The sequence below is a fragment of the Oncorhynchus gorbuscha genome, linkage group LG07 (genome assembly GCF_021184085.1).
Source record: "Oncorhynchus gorbuscha isolate QuinsamMale2020 ecotype Even-year linkage group LG07, OgorEven_v1.0, whole genome shotgun sequence".
NCBI lineage: Eukaryota > Metazoa > Chordata > Actinopteri > Salmoniformes > Salmonidae > Oncorhynchus > Oncorhynchus gorbuscha.
In genome coordinates, this window is record NC_060179.1 from 19,738,717 (window position 1) to 19,747,995 (window position 9,279).

At 47.7% G+C, this 9,279-nt stretch overlaps 1 long non-coding RNA gene across 1 annotated transcript; it reads right to left on the minus strand.

Moving 5' to 3' along the window:
* Positions 1-7,907: 7,907 nt before the first annotated feature.
* Positions 7,908-8,671, minus strand: LOC124039413. Its single transcript, XR_006839567.1, has 2 exons — positions 8,578-8,671; positions 7,908-8,292 (listed from the first exon to the last, which is right to left on the minus strand). It is a non-coding gene; the product is annotated as an uncharacterized LOC124039413 (long non-coding RNA).
* Between the last annotated feature and the right edge of the window lie 608 nt (positions 8,672-9,279).

Here is a 9,279-nt window from a genome sequence, read left to right on the forward strand (position 1 = left end):
GCGTCAAACAACAACATTGACGAATACGCTGATTTGGTGAACGAGTTTATTAACAAGTGCATCGGCGATGTCGTACCCACAGGAACTATTAAAACATTCCCAAGCCAGAAACCGTGGATTGATGGCAGCATTCGCACGAAACTGAAAGCGCAAACCACTGCTTTTAACCAGGGCAAGGTGACCGGAAACATGACCGAATACAAACAGTGTAGCTATTCCCTCCGCAATCAAACAAGCTTAAGCGTCAGTATAGAGAAAAAGTAGAGTCGCAATTCAGTAGAGCGAGCACCTCCCTATCCACATCGACGGGACAGTAGTGGAGAGGGTAGTAAGTTTTAAGTTCCTCGGCGTGCACTCCACGGACAAACTGAATTGGTCCACCCACAAAGACCGCGTGGTGAAGAAGGCGCAGCAGCGCCTCTTCAACTGCAGGAGGCTGAAGAAATTTGGCTTGTCACCAAAAGCACTCACAAACTTTTACAGATGCACAATTGAGAGCATCCTGTCGGGCTGTATCACCGCCTGGTATGGCAACTGCTCCACCCACAACAGGAAAGGCTCTCCAGAGGGTATTGAGGTCTGCACAACGCATCACCAGGGACACCTACACCACCCGATGTCACAGGAAGGCCATAAAGATCATCAAGGACAACAACCACCCGAGCCACTACCTGTTCACCCCGCTATCATCCAGAAGGCGAGGTCAGTACAGGTGCATCAAAGCAGGGACAGAGAGACTGAAAAACAGCTTCTATCTCAAGGTCATCAGACTGTTAAACAGCCTCCACTAACATTGAGTGGCTGCTGCCAACATACTGACTCAACTCCAGCCACTTTAATAATGGAACAATTTATTTTACATTTAAGTCATTTAGCAGACGCTCTTATCCAGAGCGACTTACAAATTGGTGCATTCACCTTATGACATCCAGTAGAACAGTCACTTTACAATAGTGCATCTAAATCTTAAAGGGGGGGTGAGAAGGATTACTTATCCTATCCTAGGTATTCCTTAAAGAGGTGGGGTTTCAGGTGTCTCCGGAAGGTGGTGATTGACTCCGCTGTCCTGGCGTCGTGAGGGAGTTTGTTCCACCATTGGGGGGCCAGAGCAGCGAACAGTTTTGACTGGGCTGAGCGGGAACTGTACTTCCTCAGTGGTAGGGAGGCGAGCAGGCCACAGGTGGATGAACGCAGTGCCCTTGTTTGGGTGTAGGGCCTGATCAGAGCCTGGAGGTACTGAGGTGCCGTTCCCCTCACAGCTCCGTAGGCAAGCACCATGGTCTTGTAGCGGATGCGAGCTTCAACTGGAAGCCAGTGGAGAGAGCGGAGGAGCGGGGTGACGTGAGAGAACTTGGGAAGGTTGAACACCAGACGGGCTGCGGCGTTCTGGATGAGTTGTAGGGGTTTAATGGCACAGGCAGGGAGCCCAGCCAACAGCGAGTTGCAGTAATCCAGACGGGAGATGACAAGTGCCTGGATTAGGACCTGCGCCGCTTCCTGTGTGAGGCAGGGTCGTACTCTGCGGATGTTGTAGAGCATGAACCTACAGGAACGGGCCACCTCCTTGATGTTAGTTGAGAACGACAGGGTGTTGTCCAGGATCACGCCAAGGTTCTTAGCGCTCTGGGAGGAGGACACAATGGAGTTGTCAACCGTGATGGCGAGATCATGGAACGGGCAGTCCTTCCCGGGAGGAAGAGCAGCTCCGTCTTGCCGAGGTTCAGCTTGAGGTGGTGATCCGTCATCCACACTGATATGTCTGCCAGACATGCAGAGATGCAATTCGCCACCTGGTCATCAGAAGGGGGAAAGGAGAAGATTAATTGTGTGTCGTCTGCATAGCAATGATAGGAGAGACCATGTGAGGTTATGACAGAGCCAAGTGACTTGGTGTATAGCGAGAATAGGAGAGGGCCTAGAACAGAGCCCTGGGGGACATCAGTGGTGAGAGCGCGTGGTGAGGAGACAGATTCTCGCCACGCCACCTGGTAGGAGCGACCTGTCATGTAGGACGCAATCCAAGCGTGGGCCGCGCCGGAGATGCCCAACTCGGAGAGGGTGGAGAGGAGGATCTGATGGTTCACAGTATCGAAGGCAGCCGATAGGTCTAGAAGGATGAGAGCAGAGGAGAGAGAGTTAGCTTTAGCAGTGCGGAGCGCCTCCGTGATACAGAGAAGAGCAGTCTCAGTTGAATGACTAGTCTTGAAACCTGACTGATTTGGATCAAGAAGGTCATTCAGAGAGAGATAGCGGGAGAGCTGGCCAGAGAGGAATGAGTCAAAGGTAGACGTGGGGAGGTTAAAGTCGCCCAGCATTGTGAGAGGTGAGCCGTCCTCAGGAAAGGAGCTTATCAAGGCATCAAGCTCATTGATGAACTCTCCGAGGGAACCTGGAGGGCGATAAATGATAAGGATGTTAAGCTTGAAAGGGCTGGTAACTGTGACAGCATGGAATTCAAAGGAGGCGATAGACAGATGGGTAAGGGGAGAAAGAGAGAATGACCACTTGGGAGAGATGAGGATCCCGGTGCCACCACCCCGCTGACCAGAAGCTCTCGGGGTGTGCGAGAACACGTGGGCGGACGAAGAGAGAGCAGTAGGAGTAGCAGTGTTGTCTGTGGTGATCCATGTTTCCGTCAGTGCCAAGAAGTCGAGGGACTGGAGGGAGGCATAGGCTGAGATGAACTCTGCCTTGTTGGCCGCAGATCGGCAGTTCCAGAGGCTACCGGAGACCTGGAACTCCACGTGGGTCGTGCGCGCTGGGACCACCAGATTAGGGTGGCCGCGGCCACGCGGTGTGGAGCGTTTGTATGGTCTGTGCAGAGAGGAGAGAACAGGGATAGACAGACACATAGTTGACAGGCTACAGAAGAGGCTACGCTAATGCAAAGGAGATTGGAATGACAAGTGGACTACACGTCTCGAATGTTCAGAAAGTTAAGCTTACGTAGCAAGAATCTTATTGACTAAAATGATTAAAATGATACAGTACTGCTGAAGTAGGCTAGCTGGCAGTGGCTGCGTTGTTGACTTTGTAGGCAAGCTGGCAGTGGCTGCGTTGTTGACACTACACTAATCAAGTCGTTCTGTTTCTGCAGTGCTGCTATTCGGGGGCTAGCTGGCTAGCTAGCAGTGTTGTTTACGTTACGTTGCATTAAAAGAACTACAATAGCTGGCTAGCTAACCTAGAAAATCGCTCTAGACTACACAATTATCTTTGATACAAAGACGGCTATGTAGCTAGCTATGTAGCTAGCTACGATCAAACAAATCAAACCGTTGTACTGTAATGAAATGAAATGAAAATGTGATACTACCTGTGAATGCGACCGGGTTGTTGAGTCTTTTCGGTAGACGTTGGCTAGCTGTTGGCTAGCTGTTGGCTAGCTGTCGGCTAGCTGTTGGCTAGCTAGCAGAGTCTCCTACGTTAAGGACGACAAATAGCTGGCTAGCTAACCTCGGTAAATTAAGATAATCACTCTAAGACTTTATGTAAAAAATGAATCACTAGCCACTTTAAACAATGCCACTTAATATAATGTTTACATACCCTACATTACTCATCTCATATGTATATACTGTACTCTATACCATCTACTGCATCTTGCCCAGGCCGTTCTGTACCATCACTCATTCATAAATCCTTATGTACATATTATACATCCCTTTACACTTATGTGTATAAGGTAGTTGTTGTGAAATTTTTAGGTTAGATTACTCGTTGGTTATTACTGCATTGTCAGAACTAGAAGCACAAGCATTTCACTACACTCACATTAACATCTGCTAACCATGTGTATGTGACAAATAAAATTTTATTTTATTTTATTTGAGAGAACAAAGACAGTCTATATACAGTGTGTGCAAATGGCATGAGGAGGTAAGGCCATAGTAGCAAAGTAATTACCATTTAGCAGATTAACACTGGAGTGGTAGATGAGCAGATGATGATGAGCAGATGATGGTCTGCAAGTAGTGATAGTGGTGTGCAAAAGAGCAGCAAAGTAAATAAAAACAATATGGGGATGAGGTAGGTAGATTGGGTGAGCTATTTACAGATGGACCATGTACAGCTGCAGCGATCGGTTAGCTGCTCAGATAGCTGATGTTTAAAGTAAGTAAGGGAAATGTAAGTGGGTCTGGCGAAGAATATGTAGCGATGGCCAGCCGACTTGAGCATACAGGTCGCAGTGGTGGGTGGTATAAGGCGCTTGGTAACCAAACGGATGGCACTGTGATAGACTACATCCAATTTGCTGAGTAGAGTATTGGAAGCCATTTTGTAGATTACATTGCCGAAGTCGAGAATCGGTAGGATAGTCAGTTTTACTAGGGTAAGTTTGGCGGCGTGAGTGAAGGAGGCTTTGTTGCGGAATAGGAAGCCGATTCTAGATCTGATTTTGTATTGGAAAAATGTTTGATACGTGTCTGGAAGGAGAGTTTACAGTCTAGTCAGACACCTAGGTATTTGTAGTTGTCCACGTATTCTAGGTCAGAACCGTCCAGAGTAGTGATGCTAGCCGGGCGAGCGGGTGCGGGCAGCGAACGGTTGAAAGCATGCATTTGGTTTTACTAGCATTGAAGATCATTTGGAGGTTACAGGCCGACATGGTTGGCATCAGTTGCTAGTGTCGCTGCTATCTGTCCAGTGATCCTGCCGACCAAGGGTCTGAATGTTGCATGCGATGAGGTTAATCCTTATGGCTGGGACCGCGTTCTCGGGCTTGTGGCTGTCTAAAGCCCTGCTGTATGTTGCAATTTCCATCTTCCCTGCGACCTGCCATGTCTGGAACGGCGAGGAGTAACAGCGTAGCCTCCATTGCTACCATGATAAAGCCCAAAGGCGGTGGGAGTACCGTTGAGGAGAGTGGTGTCTCTCTATCACAAGTGAAGGATATTTTAAACAAACAAAAAATGTAAACAAGCAGCTGTTACAACAACAAGAAAATTGCTTCAAGTGTTTTGTCCAAATGCTGGTGGCGTCAACTAATAAAAGATTGGATGACCTGACCAGAGAGGTCCAGTACCTGAATAACAGTTTTCAGTTGTCCCAGGATTAACTCGATGAGTTTAAACTGGAGAACGACAATTCATTGAGTGGGAACATCAGTTCTGTATGTGAATCCATAATAACAAGGACGGGGAAATCAGATTATCTTGAGGGACAATCAATCGGGCTCTCTCTCGGCAGACAAACATCTGGGCTGAGGGTATGCTGACTTTTTCCAGTTGCTCAGGGATGAGCGTGGGCTGCTAACCCAAGGAACACTCAAAGAGCGAGAGACCAGTGGCCGAGCAGGGAAGGGTGTTGGTGGCGAACTCCACCCACACGAGTCTCTGGCTCCAGGTGGTGGGGTTGGCAGAAACGAGGCAACGAAGATTTGTCTCCAGGTCCTAATTGGTTCGCTTCTAGTGGCCGTTGGTTATGGGAATGAAACCCGGAGGACAGGCTGGCTTATAACCCAAACAGGGTGCAGAATGCCTTCCAGAACCTGGACGAGAACTGAGGACCACGATCAGAGACCATGTCGACCAGAAGTCCACGGATCCGGAAGACACGTTGCACCATAAGCTGGGCAGTGTCCTTGGCTGAGGGCAACTCGGGAAGGGGAATGAAAGTGTCATGTTTTGTCATTGATTATCATGTCTTGTCTCTGTGCTTCCCTTCTATTCGTTTCCCTCTGCTGGTCTTATTAGGTTCTTTCCCTCTTTCTATCCCTCTCTCTCCCCTTCCCTCTCTCCCTCTCTCGCTCTCTCTCTCTATCGTTCCGTTCCTGCTCCCAGCTGTTCCTCATTCTCCTAACTACCTCATTTACTCTTTTCACACCTGTCCCCTATTTTGCCCTCTGATTAGAGTCCCTATTTCTCCCTCTGTTTTCCGCTTCTGTCCTTGTCGGATCCTTGCTTGATGTTCGCTGTTCTGTGTCCTTGTTCCGCCCTGTCGTGTTTTACCTTCTTCAGATGCTGCGTGTGAGCAGGTGTCAATGTCAGCTACGGCCGGTGCCTTCCCGAAGCGACCTGCAGTCTGTGGTCGCGTCTCCAGTCATTCCTCTCTACTGACGAGTGGATTTCAGTTTTCCTGTTTTTGCATTTACCTAGATAATATCCAGGATTATCGCTTTTGTTTAAAACTGGAATAAAGACTCTGTTTCCGTTAAGTCGCTTTTGGGTCCTCATTCACCAGCATAACAGAAAGTGAGACTTTGGAAAACCTATCCACACTGTGAGGATAGTGGTGTTGCCATCTGACGGTGGGAGACTAGTGACAAAGTCCAGGGATATATGGGACCAGGGGCGGTGAGGAACAGGAAGTGGTTGAAGGAGGCCAGCCGGAGCTTGCCGCTGAGTCTTGTTCTGTGTGCACACAGTGCAGGCGGCGACAAATGTGGACAAGTCAGCAACCACGGTGGGCCACCAAAAACATTGTCGGATGAAAGCCAGGGTCCGACGGGAGTCGGGTGTCACGCCCTGATCTGCTTCACCTGTCCTTGTGCTTGTCTCCACACCCCTCCAGATGTTGCCCATCTTCCCCATTATACCTATGCTCTCTGCTTTTCCCCAGTATCTCTTTTTCTCGTCCTCCTGGTTTTGACCCTTGCCTGTCCTGACTCTGACCACTCTGTCTGCCCCTGACCCTGAGCCTGCCTGCTGTCCTGTACCTTTGCCCCACTACTCAGGATTGTCGACCCCTGCCTGCCTTGACCTGTGGTTTGCCTTCCCCTGTTTGCTGTAATAAACATTCTTACTTCAACACAGTCTGCATTTGGGTCTTACCTGAAACGTGATACCAGGATGACAGGTAAGTCTAGACCGGGCCGAATCAGGGATGAACATCCGGTTAGGGAATTTGGTATCTGGGTCAGAGGGTTTAGCCGTAGAACTATACAGGCAAGAGAGGGCATCGTGCTTAACATTCTTGGACGCAGGGCGGTAGGAGATGGCAAAATTTAATCGAGTGAATAACAGAGCCCAATGAGTCTGCCTTGACTTGAGGCGTTTGGCGGTGCGAAGGTATTCTGGATTCATATGGTCAGTCCACACTAAAAACGTATCCCAAAAAGGAGATAATGGAGCGATGGAATTCACATTTCTCCACTTTGGCAAAAAGCTGGTTCTCCAGGAGTCGCTCAATGTACTCCTCCATGGCCTTGGGCTCTGGGACAGACAGGGAATAAAGCCACCCCTGAGGCGGTGGGGTACCCGGGATGAGATCAATGGCACAATCATAGGGATGTTGCGGAGGAAGGGATGTGGCGTGAGCCTTCTTGAAAACCTCCAGGAGGAGGTCCTGGTACTCTGTTGGAACAGCGGAGAGATCCGAGGCTTTTCCCAAGCCCGCAGGAGGACGTACCGGGGCAGGCCTTGCCGCCTTAAGGGAATATCCCAGGAAGTAACCAGTAGCCCAGTTGATCCAGTGTGCAATTCGGGCCTGGCTCAACGTGTGTGGAGTCAAACATTTTTTGACCCCACCAACTGGTGTTTTATTTTTGTCCATCTGAGGTTTGAGAGTCACACACTGAATACAAACACACATTTTTGTGCAAGGCACACGTTGAATAAAAACGTATTTCATTTTTTAAGATTGTGGGAAATATTATATAAAGCTGTACCGGCACATGTTGTAACACTTTTTGCTTCATGCTATATTTGAGACAAGCTATTGATATTGTTGCAGTGAACAACAGACTTGTTATGTCTGTCATGTACTGTTAAAATTGTGTTGATAAATGTTATGATTTTGTAATTATATTACTTAATTGAGCGTATATATACAGTTTCTACCTATCCTGATTTATAGTGCAATCCATGAGAATGGAGACAGACTATACCATATAGACATACGGACAAGCTGAATGTGCTTTGTACATTAAGTTATACCAGCTCCAGGGAAGAGATCAGAGACTCGGGTGACTTCTACGTCATCTTTACTAAACAACACAATTAACAATTGAAACAATTAACACAGCAGACAAAAACAAGGTTTGACCACTCCTCAAAAATGGCTTCACTCCCTGCTCCTCAAAAGAGGCAGACAGTCATTTTCTTGTTGTCAACTGCCTCCACATAGAACATCTCATAATCTCTCTAACTGAAATGAAAACATGAATGATTACTTGAGGAGAATATTTTCCTCTTCATCCAGGCCATCATACAACCATAGTTTTTTAAGGGTTGTAATGCGGTCTTCCCCATCCATATAATTTACACTAGGGAGGGAAACGATTCCTTTAAATGTTGGGCGTTCGCATCACCTTGCTGTCTCTAGGGTGTCCCTTAGAAGAACATCTGCTTCCTTGAAGAAAAAGGAAGAATAAATATTAAGAGTAGTGCCTCATTGGGTGAGCAAGACAAATTACACCCTACTTTCACAATATCCCCAGGCAAACAAAAGCCACTATTACTAAAGGGGTTTTCAGGGATATCTATAACTACTCAACAAGTCATCACAACTATTAAATCTTGCCATGCATCAAGCCTTCTGTATTACACACAGCTCCCAGTACGCTGTGCATTTTGATTGTGGTCATTAAGTAATATAAGGTACTTCTAGGAATGTGTGCACAAGAATGCACCTTACTTTAGCATAATAGCCTATGCAGTCCATCATCCTGCAGAGCTGGACACTGATGTGACGTGCTGTGACATCTTGGGGGGGGGGGACATCTTCTACATCATCCTGAAATACACTGCTCAAAAAAATAAAGGGAACACTAAAATAACACATCCTAGATCTGAATGAATGAAATGTTCTTATGAAATACTTTTTTTTTACATAGTTGAATGTGCTGACAACAAAATCACACAAAAATGATCAATGGAAATCAAATTTATCAACCCATGGAGGTCTGGATTTGGAGTCACACTCAAAATTAAAGTGGAAAACCACACTACAGGCTGATTCAACTTTGATGTAATGTACTTAAAACAAGTCAAAATGAGGCTCAGTAGTGTGTGTGGCCTCCACGTGCCTGTATGACCTCCCTACAACGCCTGGGCATGCTCCTGATGAGGTGGCGGATGGTCTCCTGAGGGATCTCCTCCCAGACCTGGACTAAAGCATCCGCCAACTCCTGGACAGTCTGTGGTGCAACGTGGCGTTGGTGGATGGAGCGAGACATGATGTCCCAGATGTGCTCAATTGGATTCAGGTCTGGGGAACGGGCGGGCCAATCCATAGCATCAATGGCTTCCTCTTGCAGGAACTGCTGACACACTCCAGCCACATGAGGTCTAGCATTGTCTTGCATTAGGAGGAACCCAGGGCCAACCGCAACAGCAT